Genomic DNA, 24,300 nt, shown 5'->3' with positions numbered 1-24,300 from the left:
ATATGTTGTATTTGATTTCATTTGAAACTAGACTCATTAAGGAGTCTAAGCATATAAATTTTATCTTATAACCATTTTTGTACAATTTATAATGATTTTCTAAAAACAGAACAGGGGATTTCGGAGTCATTCTGACACCGTCTCACACAACTTTAAATATCTCATTATCGGAAATTCCTTTGCTTACACGGTTTCTTTTATAAGAAACTAGACTCATTAAGCTTTAATTTCATGTCTCATTCAGCCTCTAATTCAAGTCCATAAATTTATGGTGATTTTCTAAAGTCACGTTACTGCTGCTGTCCGAAGCAGACTATTTCAAATTACCCTTAAATTCCCAAGCTCAAACACTTAAGAACTTACCATTTGAGCTTAGAACATATCATGGCCACATCATATCTTACTAAATCAACTCATCATGTCCTATTATAATTGAATTTACTCAACGTTTAAACACTTAAAACTTACCTCGGAAGTTGCCGAACGATTACGACGGCTCTTTGATCACTTTTTTCCTTTCCCTTATCCAACTTTGATCCTCTAGGCTCTTGAGCTAAATCAAACAAATTTACTTCTCAATCAAACACATATATATGGCAACCATATACATTTCAAAAACCAATTCATTCGTATCATTTGTCCATATATTAGCTTTTAGCATATTTGGTCATTAGAGTGACCTATTTAACTTTCAAGCATTCATTTCTAATTTTAATTAAACAATGCCGAATGCCATTAGCTACTAATGCCACACACACACATGTGCATAAAATTCATCCATACATAACCTCTAGCTCATTCGGCCATTCATCTCTCAAACCTATCAAAGTTTCATGTCGAACTTCCCTGGCCGAATACACATATAAGCACATAATACACATTTAGAATTTTTTTTTATTTACTTCATGATACATTCGGCCTTGGCAACAATTTCATTAGAAATCCCTATTAGCCACTTCATCAATCAATTATATCATCTACTTAATATTTCATAACTTATCATGCTAGCTGAATATTATTTATTCAAGTTCATCATCTTCATATTCGGCATTAGCATCAAATATAATAGCCCATTTCTTCCCACTTTGAATCTATGCATCCATTTAATCATAGTTTGTTCAAGCACTCATACAACAAGATTCATCCAATTTAACAAGAAACAAAAACTTTATTCCTCCATAGCTACAATGGCCGAAAGATCTAGACATCTCAATACCGAAATTTCTAACATGGGTTGCCTAAAGAATTTGGTAGGGAGTTCAAATTTATCTAGCATTTCAAGTAACTTAACACATCCATATAGCTAACATGCTAATAGTCTCAAGGCTTCAACTAAAACTTTTGAAGCCTCTTAGTCGAATACTAACTCTCTAATAATCCCAAATCCATCCATGAGATAGTTAGAATTTAGACTAATCATCCAAGGGATGTATGAACTTTCAAAGCAACACTAAACATACCTTAATCTAGTGAGCCTTCATAGCCGATTTTTCTCCAAGCTCATTCCCTTCCTTTCTTTCTTCTATTCGGCCAAAGATGTTCAAGGATGAACACTTTTTTTTTCTTTGTTTCCTTTCTTCCATTCACGGCAAAGGGGGGGGCATGGATGAGACCATTTTTTTTTCATCACTCCACCTTTTTGCATTACTTTAATCCTAACCCCTGTTTTTTTATTCTTTCTAACATAACTCACTAACACAACATGTTTGCAACATGTTTCCACCCATAGCATGGCCGGCCACTATGCTTTAATTTTGGGTAATTTGACATGCAAACCCATCATTTCACAACATGCATTATTAGGCCACTTTACATTTGCCTAGCACATTTCCAAATTTTCTCACATAAGTCCTATTTGATAAAATTCACTTACTATTAACAAAATTCAAACATGAAATTTTCACACATGCATATGTACATATAATGAGCATCAACTATGACGGTTAATTATCTTTATGACTCGGTTTAGTGGTCCCGAAACCACTTTCCGACTAGGGTCACTTTAGGGGTGTCACACATCCACACTCTGGGAATCATCTCCAGCAGAGCTTTTAATGTCTTCAACGAGTTTAGTTACCCCTGAACTCAAAAGCACGTCTTCGGCTTCCGGGGATGTTGCCTCATCTAAAGCGTTCTCGTCATGTCCCACTACGAATTGGATTGAGAGGACCAAAGCCAATGAGAACAAAATGAAAGGAACCTTTGCCATCTTTTATGTTTTTTAAAAAGGTTAAGAAAAAAGTAAGATATATTTTTATTGATGCTTAAGGATGAAAATGAGACCAAATTTAAAGAGTTTAAAATGAGATATTTTTGGCGAATTTAGGGGCCGTTGACTAGTCTGATGCCTAATAGCCATACATGAAAAAAATACATATAACTTCTGTTCACATTTTCAATGGCCATGTTTATCACTATTATTGGTGGTTTAAATTTACTTCTCTTTGTTTCACTCCAAGATGTTGTGGGTGATCGTTGATGTGTTTTAAAGAAAACAAAAGTTATGAATAGTATACTTATTTTAAGCACGTGCACTATATAAAAAAATTTGAATATTCATTAAGAGCAATTAATCTTTTAAATATTTATCCTCAGAACGTTTAAATACTATAAATATTTTATATATCTCAAGAGTATCGTTATAGTGTTTCAAAGTGATATTTGTAACACCCCCTAATCCTATCCCGTAGTCGGATCAAGATTACAGAGTATTACTGGTCACTACTGTTCAATTACAATTAATAGAGAAGGAAATACAATTTAGTTCATAAAATATATCTTAATGTCCATTTAATGGGCCCTCGAGACTTAAAATGTATGTTAAAACCAAACCGAGACTCAATCGGAAGCTTATAAATTTTTTTATAAAGTTCTTAAAATTTCCCTTTTATGAACAGTACCACACACCCGTGTGGCTTATCTGACACACCGATGTGTCTCCATGACACGACCGTGTGGGCTGTGGAGCTCTCTGACTTTTGCCTATGAACAAATTCTTTTCACACGGCCAAGACACACGCTCGTGTGCTCAGCCCGTGTGGCAATACCTGAGCATTTTGTTTTGTAGCATTTTAGGTGCAGGGGACACACGACCTAACAACATGCCTTTGTGCAAGCCATGTGTCTCACACGGTCTGCTCACACGCCCGTATGCCAGCCATGTGGACTCAAAATGAGCCTTAAACATCAAGTTTACCAACGCTGCAATTTAATGATATCAAACAATCTAAAAACCAATCATTCAATCACTTTGAATCATATTTGAATCTACCCAAATCATGACCAACTAGAGATTTTATGAACCTATATAATGAATCTTTTTAAATAATTCACATACATTATCAATTAGTTCAAATTCATTTCAATTAAATCTTTTCATACAATATGCCATTACCAAGTCTAATTCTACTTATTTCATCATTATAATGACCATTCGAAATGACACACATAAACATCCTAAATATCCTAGATACATGCCATTACTGACAATTAACATATTTCACCTTATTGAGTTCGGGATCGGCCTGGGATGCTGATTTGACGGTCTGTCTTTACCCTAACCTGCGCACAGAAACAAATTGTACGCTGAGTATGAGCTCAGTGGTATTTCTATAATTCGAACACTTAATAATATAACATACACTTAAAAACATATATTGATCATAAATATTCAATTATTCATTTTATGGGTAAATTCTTTATAACTCATTCAATTCTTATCATCTATTAATCCGATTAGCTTTCCAAAATAAATTCATAAATCACTTGAACAATAATATTTCCTATCCATATCTAATTTTTTAATATCAATCAATTTATCATTATCACTCAAAAACAATCAATTGATCTTTATTATTCAGTATCATTCAGTCATCAGTAATAATTAGTAATTCAGTGACAGTCAAATATTCAGTAGCAGTCAATTATTCAGTACCTTTATTTACCCCTATTAACATGACTCGGACCTGGACGGATGCACGGATCCAACCCACACACCGGTATAGCATACAGTGTTTCATCAGTCGGAGCAGAAATACACCGTAACGGTAACAGTAACAGTAGCAGTAACAGTAGCGGTACACAAAGTATGTCATTGGAATAAATCCGGAACAGTAATAGTAACAGTAAGGTATGGAGTACCTCTTCAGAACGAATCCAGAACAGTAACAGTAATGCGACACTTATAGTGTCTCATAGACACAAAGTCGGAATATCCCTGAACACTTCCAATCCTATGGCATGCCAACTATATCCGACTCAGCCCGATAATGTTAATAGGGTTTCTAATTCATTTTCCAGTTTCCAATCATTTCACATGTCAACAATCATATATATATATTCATAATTCGATATAATTCATTTCACTTTTCAATAACAAATATTCAATTTTTATAATAATCACATATATCCGTATAAATTCAATAAATTTAACACATATCTAATCAATCCATTTCAATTATATATAGCAATAATCCATACTTTAATTACTCACCATAACATTCAATCAAAATACAATAATTTAATAATAAATTTCACCCTTCAATGTATTACCCTAAACATCAAATAATAAATTCAACAATTATATATTAAGTTCAGATTATAGAAACACAAACCGTAATTTCCGAGCTAACCCTCGTCGACTCTATCTTTTCCTTTCTTGGCTGAGGTCTCTGGCACAATGTTAGCTAAGGAAATTAGAACAATTAAATATTATCAATACACTACCATTCAATTTCACATTGAATTTTTCAATTTTTATTTAACTTTTGCCTAAATTCTAATTTAGTCCCTAAACCGAGACTAACTTTTATTCTTCACATTTAACCCAATATTTTCATTCAATTTCCACTTTAGACTTATTTCAACTCTCTAATTTCACTATAAAACATAATTTCAAAATTATTTAAATTTAGTCCCTACTATTCAAAACTTATGATTTACTTTACAATTCAATCCTTATTTCACTTCTAACTTGAAATTCTATCAATTTAACCCTTAGTTCTTCAATTTATTCAATATGAACTATATTAAAAATCTAAGAACTTTCAAAACTTCAACTTAGTTTGATCAAAACTTTGTTCTAAAGCTTTTAAAACATCAGAATTAAGTAAAAAGGGCTTGATTGACTTACCAATTAAACTTCCAAACATTGAAATTCCAATTTTCCATTTTCTTTCTTTCTTTCTTTCTTTCCTTCTCTATTTTTCGTTCCACCTTCTGTTCTTTCTATTCTTTTTCTTTCTTTTATTTCTTTATTTAACTATTATAATATTATATTATTTTTTTTACTAAGTAATACTTATTTATTATTTATACATGTGTATATTATTAGTACATATGTATCCATATATCACCATACATTTGTCTTTCTTTTATTTATTTAATTATTTACTTTATTTAATTAATATAAAATAATAATATTTACTTAAATAATAAGTAAATACATACATGTATTACAAATGTATGTATAATATTTATTACACATGTGTTTTATTTTTACCACACACTTGGCATTCATTTTGTCTTATTTACTTATTTAGTCCCTTCAATTTTCTTTATTCTATAATTAAACTTTCACACTATATTCAATTTAATCCTTTTATCCAATTATCCTTAATTTAAGCTAATTCACTTCATTAAACTTTAATTTACCACTCAATTAACTTTGTAAATATTTTTAATAAACATTTACGAATCCATTTTTCAAAAACGAAAACCCGAAAATACACTTTTATGATAACCTTAAAATTCGGGTCGTTACAATAGCAGTAAGATGATACTTGTATTGAGAGACTATATAAGGAAACTTAGAAATATAAATTAAAAATAGATATTTGAGTGTGTGACAAATTCTTAACAAATATTGTGAAAAAAAAGAAGCAATACCATCGTACCAGTACTAAATTGTAAACATTCAATCATTATAGATTTTTAATTAGAAATGGACTTGAGGACTTAAATTGCAATTAACCAAATGTCCAAAATGACAATTAAAACATTTTTGAAATATGAGTTAGTGCTTTGTGATGGAATTATCCACTTATTTTGATTAATAATAGATTAAGTTTATTAATTATGATTAAATTAAGTTAATTAGATAATTAAGGATCTGATTAAAGTATAAATATAAAATCTTAGTGGAAATTTGTTTATCTTTCTTCTTCCTTGCTGCCCAAAGCCTAAAAATCTAAGGAAAAAAAAACCATTTTTGAAGCTCAATCAATTCGGTCCCTAATTGGTAAGCATTTCCATGTCCTTTTCTTGTAATATTTTTTTTGAGATCGTAACAGCTTGATGTACATAACACCCCAAACCCGGCCCAGATGTTATGGCAGGATCCAACATGCCACATCGAAGCGTTTAAATCATTTTAAATTGTTGATCCAGAAAAACCTACTTAGTGTTTTAAAATAAAATTTCATTATAGGTTAAAGTGAATGGAAGCTGTGCACCAGGTAGGAAACCGGAAAAGAGGAGGTGAGTCTATCGGACTACTTAAGTACCAAGCTCCCTTCGGATCCAATCCTAGACATGTACACAGCCATTGCCACACCTTAACGTCATGTATATTTCTAGGAAACCGATTTGATTAAGTCATTTTTAAGAAAAGTGATTAATTTTGGAAAATACTTTCATTGCGGAAGCTTTGCTTGTTGTCTGTTATTTTGAAATCAATTGTTATTTTTTTTTGAAAACGCGCCCTAAAGCTATCCAATTTCAACAGTTAAAATAAATAATACCTATCTTAGTAATACATATTAAAATCATCAAAAATAATTAAGCGGCCTTATTACATTTAAAAACCTAAACCTCAACGTAAATAATAGGATGTCCAGTTCACCAGAAGAAAACCAAACTTTCAGAACGGGTGGCCACTCCGAATTCCCTCATAGCTCCAAGCCCACTATGGTTGGGGATTTCCTGCGTGGATGAAAATAAAAGGGGTGAGTTTGGGGAAACTCAGTGTGTAAGGAAAACCCATTCAAAACCCAAGTCAGCTCAAGCCTATTGGGCCTAAGCCCATTCAGGTAACAGTGGTACTGGACTAGAGCCCTTTTCAGATTACAATAAACTGGGCCTTAGCCCCTTATTCAGAAAACAATATGGCCCATAGGCCCATTTCAAAATACATGCAACATCAATAAACATATGCAAGCCCATTTGGGGAGACTACTCAACCCACCAACCACTACACTCCACCCGTACCAGCCATACTGTAACAACCTGGTTTTGACCCTAATCAGAATAGTGGTTTCGGGACCACAAATCTGAATTAGAAAAATATTATTAATATTATTTTGTGTGTTTATTTCGTGTGCATTTGATTGTGTAAAATTTTCGTGTTTTAATTTCGTCGTTTAAGTGTCCGATTTAATAAAAGGGTTTAATCGCGTAAAATAAAAGTTAAAGGTTAAAATTTAAAAGCACCTATTTGTAGTTGTCTTTTTAAGTGGGAGGTCTAAAGATGTAATTAGACCAAGATTTAGTTAGTGGGTGGTATATGCCAACATTGCCCTTAAGTTATGTAATTTATAATTTATTTAATTAAGGTTAATTTAGTCATTAAGTAAATTATAATATTATAACTAAAATAAGTCATAAAAAGATGAATATGTTCATATTTGTTAGCCGAATATTGGAAAGGAAGAAACCATCCATGGTTTCTTAAGTTTCGGCACTTTCATAGCAAAATTAAGGTATGCTTTGGTTTCGGTTTTTGATAATTTTTACGTTTTTGAGATCGTTGCTTTGAATACTACCCGACCCATGCTTGAATTTCTAATTTTAATGAATATTTTGAGTTATGCCATTGATGAATATTTGTGTTTTGTGATGTTTGATGATGAATAATGGAAGATATGTCTTAGATTAACACGTTTTGTCTTGGGATTTTTGATGAATTTGAGTATTTAGGGCTAAATTGTGAAAATAAATTTTTGAGGGACTAAAATGTGAAATAAATGCAATGTGTGGACTTGTATGAGAACCATGAATATTCGGCCCTTGTGTGTTATGGGCAAATTTTGTGTATTTTGTGTTTTGTGCAAAAAGGACTAAATTGCAAAAAGTGCAAAATGTTAGGGGCAAAATGGTAATTTTCCCATTTATGTATTGTTGGACTCAAATGAATGTTTTGATGAATAAAAAGGTTAAATTTGACTATGTTTAGATCAAGGAATGAAGAAAACGAATTTGGATCGGGGGAAGTCGAAGGTAATCGAATAGTCGATCGTGTTTGCTGATATCCGAGGTAAGTCTATTAGCTATTTAATGTCATAAAATCAGTATATAAATAAGTATATGAGCTGTTTTTGGATGAATTATAATTAAAAATATGATAGTTGAAATAATTAAAAGTATGAGTGAATTATATATATATTATGCAAATCTACATCTATATGTTCTCGTATTGAACTTAGGTATGCCATTTATACAAGTTTATAAGGGGTTCAACTATGCAACTATGCATGTATATGTTCTTGTGATAAATTTAAGTATGAAACTTATATATGAAAAAGGGAGATTCGATTAGGTATGTATGTTCTTGTAAAGGTTCTTGAACGGGGTTGAAGAGATGAAATTATTAGCTTGGATTATCTTAATGTGTTCGAAAGTACGATATTAATAGTATGCTTCAATGTGTTAAGTTATATATATATATATATATATATATTCGGATGTATAATTTAGATATTGAGTTGAATTTGATGACTGAATTTTTATACCGATGTGGGTTAAGGATATAGTTTATAAATTATTGAGCTGAATTTTTATGTGAATTCTATATACCATTATGATATACAACTCCTATGAATTTAGATTCTTTTGTTAAAGCTCAGTATCATTCGGTTTATCATTAGTGACATAATTCAGACTTTACGTCTAGCAGGCTTAATGCCGGTGAAATTATTCAGACTATAAGTCTAGCAGGCTTAATGCCGGTGACACATTTCAGACTATAAGTCTAGCAGGCTTAATGCCGGTGACACATTTCAGACTATAAGTCTAGCAGGCTAAGAGCCGGTGTATTGAATCAGGTTTTAAAACCTAGCAGGCTAAATGCCGGTGAATCCGTTTAAAGCATGTGATAATATACAATTGATACCTCTATGATTTTGATTATATGAAATCGATGTATACATAAATGTTCAATCACTTGATTTTAGTCATATTAACTTGATGAGCATATATATATACATATATTTGGTCTAAGCAATTGATAGATATGTATATATATATATATATATATGTTGCATTCGGCATAGGTGGATATATTTATGTGTATGCATTCGGCATAGGTGAAAATAAGTGTATGTATCTATGCATTCGGCATAGATGGGTATAGGTGCATATGTGCATTCGGCATTTATGGATGATAAGCATAAAAATTTGGCTTTTGATATATGTAGTTGAATAGTTGTATTTAAATGGATTCGATGAAGTGCGAACAATAAGTACTCTAGAAGTCAGTATATGCTGTTAAGGATTATGCTAGTAACTTGATTATATGCATATAATGTATATACATTTATCCGTTTATGTGTATTAGATAAATATACATCCTTTTAGACTTAAACAAAATGACTCAATAAAGTAGTGTTTGATTAGTAATCATATTTGATGATTGTAATTTCAATAAATTTACTTAAAGAATTATATGATTCTTTTATATGTATTTTAGATATGCTGTAGACTTACTAAGCTATAAAAGCTTACTTTGTTTGCTTTCGTTCATTCGTTTTTATAGATTTTTTTTTGAGACGCGTTACGAGCTCGGGGATCATCAGCACCGCCCATCACACTATCGACTTCTTTTGGTATTTTGTTAAATATTTGAACTCGATCTTATGGCATGTATAGGCTTGATAATGTTTTGGATAATTTTGAATCCTATTGTGTAAATAGCAATGCGAAAAGAGTTTAACTTCCATGCTTGAATTTGATTATATATGTTCATGAATTGGACTTGCATTTGGAATTAGATATTAAAGTTATGTTTATGTGAGCTTGGTTTCGTAATGCCTCGTAACCCTGATTCGGCGACGGAGACGGGTTAGGGGTGTTACATTTTATTGGTATCAGAGCTACGGTTTAGTCGATTCTTGGACTAACGTAGCGTGTATGAGTCTAGCTATACATGCCATAATTTTTATACCGAGATAGTGTGATGACTGCTGACATCTAAATATGTGTTTTCATATTGTAATGGATCCTGATCGAGCCGTAGCCGATGATGTTGAGAGTATAGCGCCTGCTCCCGCACAAGGGACAGAGCCGGTAGATTCTCGACCGACCTCGAGTAACCAAGAGGGAGAGGCTAAACAAGCCTTCTATCAAATGATGAATGACTGGTTTACTCAATATGTCCGAACTAATCCGGTTGCACAACAACCTCCACCCCCGACTAATCCATCTTCGGTTCCTGTTATACCTCAAGTAAGTGATCCAATGAGATTATTTAAACCTCCTGTTAATAAAATTCGAAAACACGGGGCCGAAGAGTTCAGAGTTACTGATGATGATGATGCTGAGCGAGCTTAATTTTGGCTCGATAATACTATTCGAGTATTTGATGAGTTGTCTTGCAACCCTGACGAGTGCTTGAAATGTGCCATATCCTTGCTACGGGACACTGCATATCACTGGTGGAATACACTAGTATCGGTGGTTTCGAAAGAGCGAGTGACCTGGGAATTCTTTCAGACTGAATTCCGTAAGAAATATATTAGCCAGAGATTCATTGATCAGAAACGTAAGGAATTTCTTGAATTGAAACAGGGTCGGATGATAGTGACAGAATATGAGCGGAAATTTGTGAGACTCAGTAGATATGCTCGAGAGTGTGTTTCGACTGAAGCTATTATGTGTAAAAGATTTGAAGATGGGCTGAATGAAGATATTAAACTGTTAGTGGGGATACTTGAGATAAAGGAGTTCGTAGTACTTGTTGAACGAGCTTGTAAAGCCGATGAGCTCGGGAAAGAGAAGAGAAAAGCTGACTATGAAGCTCGAGATTCCCGTAAAAGATAATTTAGTAAATCGTTCCAGTCGGCCTCAAGGAAATCCAGAGAGGATCATAGCCGATCTAAAGCTACTGCAGGGTTTCCTAAGCATGATCGAGATCGACCCCCTGTGAGTTCACGAGCTACTTCAGTTGCTAGTGTTGGTAGTGTTCGACAAAATAGATCAGAATGCAAGCATTGTGGGAAATGGCATCCTGGAGATTGCAGATTTCATGATCGGTCTTGTTTTAAGTGTGGTTCAAAGGATCATTTCATTAGAGTGTCCGATGGTAGCTGATCAAAAAACTCTGCAGAATACCAGACCGAGTAATATGTCAGTACGGGGTAGACCGCCAAGGCACTTGGGTAATGAAAGTGGTAGTCAGAGAGGGACAAAGGACACAACAGTTTGATCTGAGGCTCGTGCACCTACCAGAGCATATGCCATCCGAGCTCGAGAGGAGGCTTCTTCTCCAGATGTTATTACTGGTACTTTCACTCTTTATGATACTGATGTTATTGCGTTGATTGATCCTGGTTCGACTCATTCTTATGTGTGTGAGACTTTAGTATTCAGTAAGACTTTGCCTGTTGAGTCTACTGAGTTTGTAATTAAAGTATCGAACCCCCTGGGCCGGTGTGTTTTGGTTGACAAAGTGTGCAAGAATTGTCCGTTGATGATTCGAGATTTATGTTTTCCAGCTGATTTGATGTTGTTACCATTCGACGAGTTCGATGTAATTCTGGGTATGGATTGGTTAACTCTGCATGATGCTATTGTAAACTGCAAACGAAAAACTATTGATCTACGGTGTCAGAATGATGAGATTATTCGGATCGAATCTAATGATCTGAATGGTTTATCAGCAATAATATCCTCGATGTCGGCTCAGAAGTATGTGAGAAGGGGTTGTGAAGCTTACCTTGCATTTGTTCTTGATAGTAAAGTGACCGAAAAGAAGATTGAATCTGTACCAGTAGTGTGTGAGTATTCAGACGTGTTTCCCGAAGAATTACCGGGTTTGCCACCTATTCGAGAGGTAGAGTTTGGTATTGAGTTAGTACCAGGGACGACTCCCATATCGATAGCTCCGTACCGTATGGCACCGACCGAATTAAAAGAATTGAAAGTACAGTTGCAAGAGCTGACTGATAAAGGTTTTGCACGACCGAGTTTCTCTCCTTGGGGTGCACCAGTTCTATTTGTGAGAAAGAAAGACGGAACGATGAGAATGTGCATTGATTACCGGCAACTCAATAAAGTGACTATAAAGAATAAGTATCCGTTACCACGGATTGATGATTTGTTCGATCAGTTGAAAGGGGCTACTGTGTTTTCAAAGATAGATCTGAGATCAGGCTACTATCAGTTGCGAGTTAAAGACTCTGATGTGCCAAAGACTGCTTTCCGAACGAGGTACGGACATTATGAGTTTCTTGTTATGCCTTTCGGACTTACTAATGCACCTGCTATTTTCATGGATTTGATGAATTGGATCTTTAGGAAGTATCTGGATCGGTTTGTGGTAGTATTTATTGATGACATTTTGATCTACTCTTGAGACGAAAATGAGCATGCTGAACATCTGAGACTTGTGTTACAAACTTTGCGAGATAAGCAGTTGTATGCAAAGTTTAGTAAATGTGAGTTCTGGTTACGTGAAGTCAGTTTTCTGGGCCATGTTGTATCAGCATCGGGTATTTGGGTTGATCCGAGTAAAATTTCAGCTATACTTGATTGGAAACCTCCGAGGAATGTTTCGGAAGTTCGAAGCTTTCTGGGGCTCGCTGGCTATTATAGACGTTTTGTGAAAGGGTTCTCTATGATTGCGACCCCGATGACAAGGCTACTACAAAAAGACGTTAAGTTTGAGTGGTCAGAAAAGTGCCAGAAAAGTTTCGATCAGTTGAAAGGTCTTTTAACCAAAGCTCCAGTCCTAGTTCAACCCGAATCGGGTAAAGAGTTTGTTATCTATAGTGATGCATCTTTAAATGGTTTGGGCTGTGTATTGATGCAGGAAGGCAAAGTTGTAGCCTATGCCTCGAGACAGTTAAAGCCGCATGAAAAGAACTATCCGACGCATGATCTGGAATTGGCCGCTATTGTATTTGCGTTAAAAATATGGCGTCACTATCTGTTTGGCGAAAGATGTCATGTTTATTCCGATCATAAAAGCTTGAAATATTTGATGACTCAGAAAGATCTGAATTTGAGACAGCGTCGATGGTTAGAATTGTTGAAAGATTACGAGCTCGTGATTGACTATCATCCGGGAAAGGCTAATGTTGTTGCTGATGCCCTAAGTCGAAAATCACTGTTTGCTTTGCGTGCAATGAATGCACATATGGTTATGTCTGATGATGGTGCGATAGTAGCTGAGTTGAAAGCAAAACCGTTATTTGTTCAACAGATTTGTGAAGCTCAAAAAGCCGATGATGATTTAATTGCAAAACGAACTCAGTGTGACTTAAATGTTGATTCAGAGTTTCTAGTTGATACTGAGGATTGTTTGAGATTCAGAAACCGATTATGTGTTCCGAAAAATCCAGAGTTAATTCAGATGATTTTGAATGAAGCCCATAATAGTCGATTTTCTGTTCATCCGGGTAGCACGAAAATGTATAATGATCTGAAACAACACTATTGGTGGCATGGAATAAAACGAGACATTTCTGACTTTGTTTCGAAATGTTTAATATGTCAGCAAGTAAAAGCCGAGCATCAGGTACCTTCTGGATTGCTGCAGCCGATCATGATACCTGAATGGAAATGGGACAGAGTTACGATGGATTTTGTATCCGGTTTACCGTTAACACCCAGCAAGAAAGATGCAATTTGGGTTGTTGTTGATAGATTGACAAAATCGGCTCACTTTATTCCGGTTCGTATTGATTATTCGCTTGATAAACTTGCTGAATTGTACATTTCTCAGATTGTAAAATTGCACGGAGTGCCTATTTCTATTATTTCGGACAGAGACCCGAGATTTACATCGCGGTTTTGGAAGAAATTACAAGATGCTTTAGGTACGAAACTACATTTTAGCACAGCTTTCCATCCGCAAACAGATGGTCAATCGGAGCGAATTATACAGATACTTGAGGACATGTTGAGATGTTGCATTCTCGAGTTTGAAGGTACGTGGGAACGATATTTACCTTTGATTGAATTTGCTTATAATAACAGCTTTCAATCTAGTATTAAAATGGCACCTTATGAGGCTTTGTACGGTCGTAAATGTCGTACACCACTGTATTGGACCGAGCTCAGTGAAAATAGGATGCACGGGGTTGATTTGATTAAAGAGACCGAACAGAAAGTGAAAGTGATTCGGGACAGCCTGAAATCAGCATCAGATCGTCAGAAATCTTATGCGGATTTGAGAAGAAAAGATATAGAATTTCAGATCGGCGATAAAGTGTTTTTGAAAGTCTCACCATGGAAGAAAGTACTCAGATTCGGTCGTAAAGGCAAATTGAGTCCAAGATTCATTGGACCGTATGAGATTATAGAACGTGTCGGACCGGTTGCTTATAGATTGATGTTACCACCTGAGTTAGAAAAGATTCACAATGTATTTCATGTTTCGATGCTCCGTAGATACCGATCTGATCCTTCACATGTGATTTGTCCAACGGAGATTGAAATTAACCCTGATATGTCATATGAAGAAGAACCGATTAGCATTCTGGCTCGTGAGATCAAGGAATTACGAAATAAGAAAATTCCGTTAGTTAAAGTATTGTGGCATAAACACGGGGTTGAAGAAGCAACTTGGGAGTCAGAGGAAACAATGAAGGAGCGTTATCCAAACCTATTCACCGGTAAGATTTTCGGGGACGAAAATCCCTAAAGGGGGAGAGTTGTAACAACCCGGTTTTGACCCTAATCAGAATAGTGGTTTCGGGACCACAAATCTGAATTAGAAAAATATTATTAATATTATTTTGTGTGTTTATTTCGTGTGCATTTGATTGTGTAAAATTTTGGTGTTTTAATTTCGTCGTTTAAGTGTCCGATTTAATAAAAGGGTTTAATCGCGTAAAATAAAAGTTAAAGGTTAAAATTTAAAAGCACCTATTTGTAGTTGTCTTTTTAAGTGGGAGGTCTAAAGATGTAATTAGACCAAGATTTAGTTAGTGGGTGGTATATGCCAACATTGCCCTTAAGTTATGTAATTTATAATTTATTTAATTAAGGTTAATTTAGTCATTAAGTAAATTATAATATTATAACTAAAATAAGTCATAAAAAGATGAATATGTTCATCTTTGTTAGCCGAATATTGGAAAGGAAGAAACCATCCATGGTTTCTTAAGTTTCGGCACTTTCATAGCAAAATTAAGGTATGCTTTGGTTTCGGTTTTTGATAATTTTTACGTTTTTGAGATCGTTGCTTTGAATACTACCCGACCCATGCTTGAATTTCTAATTTTAATGAATATTTTGAGTTATGCCATTGATGAATATTTGTGTTTTGTGATGTTTGATGATGAATAATGGAAGATATGTCTTAGATTAACATGTTTTGTCTTGGGATTTTTGATGAATTTGAGTATTTAGGGCTAAATTGTGAAAATAAATTTTTGAGGGACTAAAATGTGAAATAAATGCAATGTGTGGACTTGTATGAGAACCATGAATATTCGGCCCTTGTGTGTTATGGGCAAATTTTGTGTATTTTGTGTTTTGTGCAAAAAGGACTAAATTGCAAAAAGTGCAAAATGTTAGGGGCAAAATGGTAATTTTCCCATTTATGTATTGTTGGACTCAAATGAATGTTTTGATGAATAAAAAGGTTAAATTTGACTATGTTTAGATCAAGGAACGAAGAAAACGAATTTGGATCGGGGGAAGTCGAAGGTAATCGAATAGTCGATCGTGTTTGCTGATATCCGAGGTAAGTCTATTAGCTATTTAATGTCATAAAATCAGTATATAAATAACTATATGAGCTGTTTTGGATGAATTATAATTAAAAATATGATAGTTGAAATAATTAAAAGTATGAGTGAATTATATATATATTATGCAAATCTACATCTATATGTTCTCGTATTGAACTTAGGTATGCCATTTATACAAGTTTATAAGGGGTTCGACTATGCAACTATGCATGTATATGTTCTTGTGATAAATTTAAGTATGAAACTTATATATGAAAAAGGGAGATTCGATTAGGTATGTATGTTCTTGTAAAGGTTCTTGAACGGGGTTGAAGAGATGAAATTATTAGCTTGGATTATCTTAATGTGTTCGAAAGTACGATATTAATAGTATGCTTCAATGTGTTAAGTTATATATATATATATATATTCGGATGTATAATTTAGATATTGAGTTGAATTTGATGACTGAATTTTTTATACCGATGTGGGTTAAGGATATAGTTTATAAATTATTGAGCTGAATTTTTATGTGAATTCTATATACCATTATGATATACAACTCCTATGAATTTAGATTCTTTTGTTAAAGCTCAGTATCATTCGGTTTATCATTAGTGACATAATTCAGACTTTACGTCTAGCAGGCTTAATGCCGGTGAAATTATTCAGACTATAAGTCTAGCAGGCTTAATGCCGGTGACACATTTCAGACTATAAGTCTAGCAGGCTTAATGCCGGTGACACATTTCGGACTATAAGTCTAGCAGGCTAAGAGCCGGTGTATTGAATCAGGTTTTAAAACCTAGCAGGCTAAATGCCGGTGAATCCGTTTAAAGCATGTGATAATATACAATTGATACCTCTATGATTTTGATTATATGAAATCGATGTATACATAAATGTTCAATCACTTGATTTTAGTCATATTAACTTGATGAGCATATATATATACATATATTTGGTCTAAGCAATTGATAGATATGTATATATATATATGTTGCATTCGGCATAGGTGGATATATTTATGTGTATGCATTCGGCATAGGTGAAAATAAGTGTATGTATCTATGCATTCGGCATAGATGGGTATAGGTGCATATGTGCATTCGGCATTTATGGATGATAAGCATAAAAATTTGGCTTTTGATATATGTAGTTGAATAGTTGTATTTAAATGGATTCGATGAAGTGCGAACAATAAGTACTCTAGAAATCAGTATATGCTGTTAAGGATTATGCTAGTAACTTGATTATATGCATATAATGTATATACATTTATCCGTTTATGTGTATTAGATAAACAAAATGACTCAATAAAGTAGTGTTTGATTAGTAATCATATTTGATGATTGTAATTTCAATAAATTTACTTAAAGAATTATATGATTCTTTTATATGTATTTTAGATATGCTGTAGACTTACTAAGCTATAAAAGCTTACTTTGTTTGCTTTCGTTCATTCGTTTTTATAGATTTTTTTTGAGACGCGTTACGAGCTCGGGATCATCAGCACCGTCCATCACACTATCGACTTCTTTTGGTATTTTGTTAAATATTTGAACTCGATCTTATGGCATGTATAGGCTTGATAATGTTTTGGATAATTTTGAATCCTATTGTGTAAATAGCAATGCGAAAAGAGTTTAACTTCCATGCTTGAATTTGATTATATATGTTCATGAATTGGACTTGCATTTGGAATTAGATATTAAAGTTATGTTTATGTGAGCTTGGTTTCGTAATGCCTCGTAACCCTGATTCGGCGACGGAGACGGGTTAGGGGTGTTACACATACACTCCATGTGGGGAATAGCTCAACCCACCCAGCCCAACACTCCACAGTTGCAGCCTTGCTGCTCAGTTAACAGTAAATTGAGGCAAAGCCTCCAGTACGTGGACAAGCCACTTTCAGTACTTCCTCCGTGAATATCCCAATCCCATGCATCAGATAATAACAACATGGCATGCAGTAAATAACAACAATCAAACATGCATTTAGGTCAATTTAACCCTATGGGTATTTCGGTAATTTATCTCCTAGGGGTAAAACTGTAAATTTTTCACTTTTAAAGGTATTTCAGTAATTTATCTATTTCAGGGTTTTTCATGCATATTCCTACCTTTCACGTACTAATAGAATCACCACTGAGGGTTCTTACCGAATTGGGTTCGTTGGCCCATCATTCCAATTTTGGCCCATTAAGCCTAAAAAATATCGAGGGCACAGAAATCATGCACTTTGCAGTCCAAACATTGCAGCTTACCAAAAACATTAATCGATTTACCTCACGAGCATTCGCACACTCGCAAATCTACAAAATACTGATTTTAGACATTTCGGCTTTTCGACTTTTGCCGATCTAGACTAAGAAAGAGGGTGTTAGTTACACACATGTTTACGACGATATGCTGACGAGATCCATACACGAACCGCCTACAATTGGATTACTAACACGTTAATCTAACTATTCAAATAGAAACTACGTATTAACCCCTTACAATATTTGGCCAACCACACCTACAGATTATAGTAAGCTTATAAGAAATCAATAAGCAACTCATTAACAAATTTTTGTCAATGTTTACCAGATAATCATAATTTCACTACAAGCTGTCTTCCTGAGCAACAGTCACTAAATCATTTATAACTGGAGCTACAAAACTCCAAATCAAGTGCCGTTAATTTTCCCTGAAAATAGACTCATATATCTTATATCCATAAAATTTTCAGAATTTTTTGTTTGGCCAATCAATACCAGAGTTTTCTCAAAGTTTCGCATGTTTCACTGTTTGACTAATCTGACCACTCTTCATTACGAATCAAATTTCTCATTGTACAGAATTCAAAATATGTTCTCGTTTATTTCATTTGAAACTAGACTCAACAAGATTTAATTACATAATTTATTCAGCTTCTAATTCATCTCCCATAATTTATGGTGATTTTCCAAAGTCACGTTACTGCTGCTGTCCCAAGCAGATTTATTACCAAATTCACTCTTTCACACATAACTTGCATGCATGTTATTTAAACATGTATATCACCAATAAATCATCAAATATCTATGATTTTACTTAAGTATAATCTCCATTTCATCATTTTAAAGCACAACATGTTAGCCGATTTTTCCCTTTAGCATCTAAGGCACATGCATGCTCATTTGTTTGGCTCAACTTCGCCTATCTTCCATTTTTCATCAAAAGAACATGAAACAACAACCATTTCCTTCATTTTAATTCATGACTAAATGCTCACAACACAACTAAAAACCAAAATATGCTTCAAGAGTTAAGGTAGAATCAACAAGAACTCATGAATATCAAGATAGAAGCAAACTACCATGAACTTACCTTCAATTTTCTTCCCCAAGTGACTGAACATTCAAGAGCTTTCTCCTCTCCTTTCTCTTCTCTAACTTTAGGCTATGATGAACAAAGATGGACAAAACTTTGTTCTTTTCACCCCTTTTTCTTTTAATAAAATTTCATATTTCATCCATTTAATTTTTTAATACAAAAGACATGAAATTCTCATCATGGAACATTTACCTAAACCATTACCATGGAACATTTACCTAACCCATTATCATGGAATATTTACCTAATCCATTGTCATGGAACATTTACCTAACCCATTATCAATTTGTATCAATTTGTACTATAAATTATGGTTATCAAGTGCTCATATTGTCTACAACAACATGATGGCTAGCCACTTCATGTAAAATGGGAGGTTTGTCATGCAAATCCTCCTATTCTGCACTCCTATTTATTTGGCCACTTCAATTTAGCCTATAGCATTTTCAAACATTTTCACATAGGTTCTATTTCATAATTTCACCCCTTTTTTTCTTATGGAACAAAAATTAACTAAAATTGCCGGGTTCTATCTTAAGCTTGGGCCTTCGAGAGGCCCACTAACATAATTAAACCTATGCCAACATTCACAGAATTCCCGAAAATTGGGGCGTTACAACTCTACCCTCCTTAAGGAAATTTCGTCCTCAAAATTTTCCTGATCCAACTAGTTGAGGGTATTGTTGATGTATAGTCTCTTCTGATTCCCAAGTAGCTTCTTCCCTTCCATGATTACACCAAAGTACTTTCACTAACGGGACATATTTCCTTCTGAGAACCTTAACATCTCGAGCCAATATTTGCACAGGCTCCTCCTCAAAGGTCAAATCAGTCTGAACTTCAATTTCTGCAACTGACACGACATGAGTAGAGTTAGAACGATAATGCCTTAACATGGAGACGTGAAAAACATCGTGAATCCTGTCTAACTCTGGAGGCAATTCCAATTGATAAGCCACTGGGCCTACTTGCTTCAAAACCCGACAAGGCCCAATGAACCGCGGACTCAACTTGCCCTTCTTACCGAACCTTAATATCTTCTTCCAAGGAGAAACCTTTAAGAAGACCATATCACTTACAGAGTATTCAATCTCCTTACGCTTCAAATCTGCATACGACTTTTGCCTATCAGATGCTTCTTTTAACTGGTCCCTAATTATTCTGACCTTATCCTCAGTATCAGCTACCAACTCTGATCCAAGAATTTGTCGCTCTCCTAGTTCAGTCCAACAACTAGGTGTACGACACCTTCGTTCATACAGTGCTTCATACGGTGCCATTCGAATACTCGCCTTGTAACTGTTATTGTACGCAAATTCTGCCAACGGCAAGTAATCCTCCCAACTACCTCGAAAGTCAATCACGCATCCCCTCAACATGTTCTCCAGAATATGAATAACCCTCTTTGACTGACCATCAGTTTGGGGATGGAAAGCCGTACTAAAGTTCAATTGCGTCCCCAATGCCTCATGCAACTTTTTCCAAAACCGAGATGTGAATCTGGGATCCTAGTCAGTGACAATCGAAACTGGGACTCCATGAAGTCGTACAATCTCCGTCACATACAGCTTGGCTAACTTTTGAAGCGAAAAGTCAGTACGTACAGGTATGAAATGGGCTGATTTGGTCAACCTATCAACAATCACCCACACCGAGTCTTTCTTCGATGGTGTCAAGGGCAGCCCACTCAGAAAGTCCATGGTTACCTCTCCCACTTCCAAAGTGGTATCTTCACTGGCTGCAACAGTCCAGAAGGTAATTGATGTTCAGCTTTCACTTGCTGGCATGTCAGACATTTCCCTACAAACTCCGTTACTTATCGTTTAAGTCCAGGCCACCAGTACAATTCTCGCAAGTCGTGATACAACTTGTTCCCTCCAGGATGCATGGCAAAAAGTCCTCCATAAGCTTCCTTCAATATTGTCTGCCTCAAATCAGAGTCCTTCGGAACATAAATTCTTCCACGGAAACACAGAACTCCTTCGCCATTTAACCCAAACTCAGAAGTTTACCCTTCCTTAACTTGTTGGAAACGAGCGACCAAAGACTCATCGTTCAACTGCTTTTCCTTAATCTGATCCACCCAGGTTGGCCTCACTTGCAACTCAGCCAACAGACTTCCATCATCATACAGACTCAGACGAGCAAACATTGCTTTCAGATCAAATACAGCTCTACGCCTTATAGCATCGGCTACCACATTAGCCTTGCTTGGGTGATACTCGATCGAACAGTCATAATCCTTAAGCAACTCAATCCATCTCCTTTGCCTAAGGTTCAGCTCCTTCTGAGTCAACAAATACTTAAGACTCTTATGGTCAGTGTATATAATACACCTTTCTCTGTACAAGTAATGTCTCCAAATCTTAAGTGCAAATATCACTGCTGCCAACTCTAAATCATGAGTCGAATAGTTTCCCTCATGAGGCTTAAGCTATCGTGATGCATATGCAACCACCTTACCCTCTTGCATTAACACGCAGTCCAAACCCACGTATGATGCGTCACTGTACACAGTAAAATCCTTCCCAGACTCCGGCTGAATTAACACAAGTGCTTCAGTCAGAACTTTCTTCAACTTCTCAAAAGCTTCCTGCTGCTTCTCAGTCCATACAAACGGTACTCCTTTCCTTATAAGTTTTGTCAGAGGTGCTGCCATCACAGAAAAACCTTCCACAAACCTTCTGTAGTATCCTGCCAATCCTAGGAAACTCCGTATTTCCGACACTGACCTAGGCGGCTTCCACTCCAAAATCGCTTCAATTTTCTGAGGGTCCACCTTTATCCCCTCAGCAGAGACCGCATGTCCTAAGAAGGTTACCTCCCTCAACCAAAGTCCAGACTTGCTGAACCTCACAAAGAGTTCCTTCTCCCTTAACACTTGCAGCACTATACGGAGATGCTCATCATGTTTCGCTTCAGTTTCAGAATATACCAGGATATCGTTAATAAAGACAACTACGAACTGATCAAAAAATGGTTGGAACACACGATTCATCAGATCCATAAATACTGCAGGAGCGTTCGTCAGTCCAAATGGCATAACCAGAAACTCGTAATGACCATACAGAGTCCTGAATGTCGTCTTATGGATATCTACCTCCTTGACCCTTAACTGATGATATCCAGATCAAAGGTTGATCTTGGAAAATACAGAAGCTCCTCTAAGCTGGTCGAACAGATCGTCAATCCTTGGCAGTGGATACTTATTCTTAATCGTCAGTTTGTTCAACTGGAGATAATCAATGCACATCCGCATCGTACCATCCTTCTTTTTCATGAATAGCACCGGTGCTCCCCATGGAGACACGCTTTGCCTAATGAAGCCCCTATCCAACAACTCTTGAATTTGAGCCTTTAACTCCACTAACTCCTTCGGTGCCATCTTATAAGGTGCGATGGACACGGGCGCCGTTCCAGGCAACAAATCTATTCCAAACTCAACTTCTCGGTTCGGAGGCAATCTTGGAAGCTCCTCCAAAAAAATATCTTGGAACTCCTTTACGGTCCTAACCTTATCCACTTTCAGTCCCTCCTCTTCCGACTGACTTACAAATGCCAAATAGGCCTCACAACCTTTCTGAATCCACTTCTCGGCTCTTAATGCTGACACCACATTGGACAAATAATCCCTTCGCTCACCTATCACCATAACCTCCTCATCCTTTGTGGTCCTTAACACCATTCGTTTAACAGCACAATCCAAAGTCGCTTTATGCTTAACAAGCCAGTCCATTCCCAAAATGAGATCAAACTCTCCGAACGGTAACTCTATCAGATCTCCAGGGAAAATCTTACCTTGAGTTTCTAAGGGTACATCCCTATACAGTTTGTCTATCCTAACCGAGTGACTCAAATGACTTAGTACAGATACCCCACTCACAATCTCCTCAGAGCAGTCCAAGTTGTCCATAATCCGTTCTGTGGCCTCCAACCAATTTTCTGCCATATTCGGGGCTACACCAGACACGCCCCTAAAGATCTCTGCTCCATTAGCCCAAAGTCATTCAGAAATAGATCCCCGAACTCCATTACCCGTACTTGCCCCGGTAACCCTTTCCAAAACACGAAGCACTGCCTGTGACAGGGCATCATCCCCGGCACCGCGGTCATGAGACTCTACCTCTGTTGCCGGTGGTACTGGTGCATCCACCGCCGGCATATGTCTCGAAGACGAAGATCTCGCTCGAGCACTTCTTCGGCTCCGTCCACGGCCTCTTGTACTCATATCGTATTATCTTGATTACGAATTTTTATGCATCAATTAATATTCCATTGTTTATTACAGATGTTTTATGAATCAGACAGTAGTTCAGAGTTTGTTTTCGCAGAATCGAAGTTTAGCTATAGTTTCAGTCTCTTATCAGATTTTCCTATGGTTTCAGTATCATCCTATCTAGAGTATCCTAATAGGGTTTCAGTACAGACAGATAATTCAGGAAAATATTTAGAAAAGTTCAGAGTAATACTTACAGACTTGAGCCGGAGATTCAGAATGCCACCTTCTAAAGATCTAAATTTTGAAAATCGAGTTTTTTACATTTTTTATAAAATTTCCGCTTTCAAAAATCTTTGTTTTTGTAAACCCATTCTACAGCCGAGTTGTTGCAACCTAGGCTCTGATACCACTAAATGTAGCACCCCAAACCCAGCCCAGACGTTATGGTCGGATCCAACATGCCACATCGAAGCGTTCAAAACATTTTATATTGTTGATCCAGAAAAACCTACTTAGTGTTTTAAAAGATAATTTCATCATAGGTTAAAGTGAATGGAAACTGTGCACCAGGTAGGAAATCGGAAAAGAGGAGGTGAGTCTATCGGACTACTTAAGTACCAAGCTCCCTTCGGATCCAATCCTAGACATGTACATAGCCATTGCCACACCTTAACGTCATGTATATTTCTAGGAAACCGATTTGATTAAGTCATTTTTAAGAAAAGTGATTAATTTTGGAAAATACTTTCATTGCGGAAGCTTTGCTTGTTGTCGTGTTATTTTGAAATCAATTGTTGTTTTTTTTTTGAAAACGCGCCCTAAAGCTATCCA

The sequence above is a fragment of the Gossypium hirsutum genome, chromosome A01, assembly GCF_007990345.1.
Source record: "Gossypium hirsutum isolate 1008001.06 chromosome A01, Gossypium_hirsutum_v2.1, whole genome shotgun sequence".
NCBI lineage: Eukaryota > Viridiplantae > Streptophyta > Magnoliopsida > Malvales > Malvaceae > Gossypium > Gossypium hirsutum.
This window is presented reverse-complemented; position numbering follows the sequence as displayed.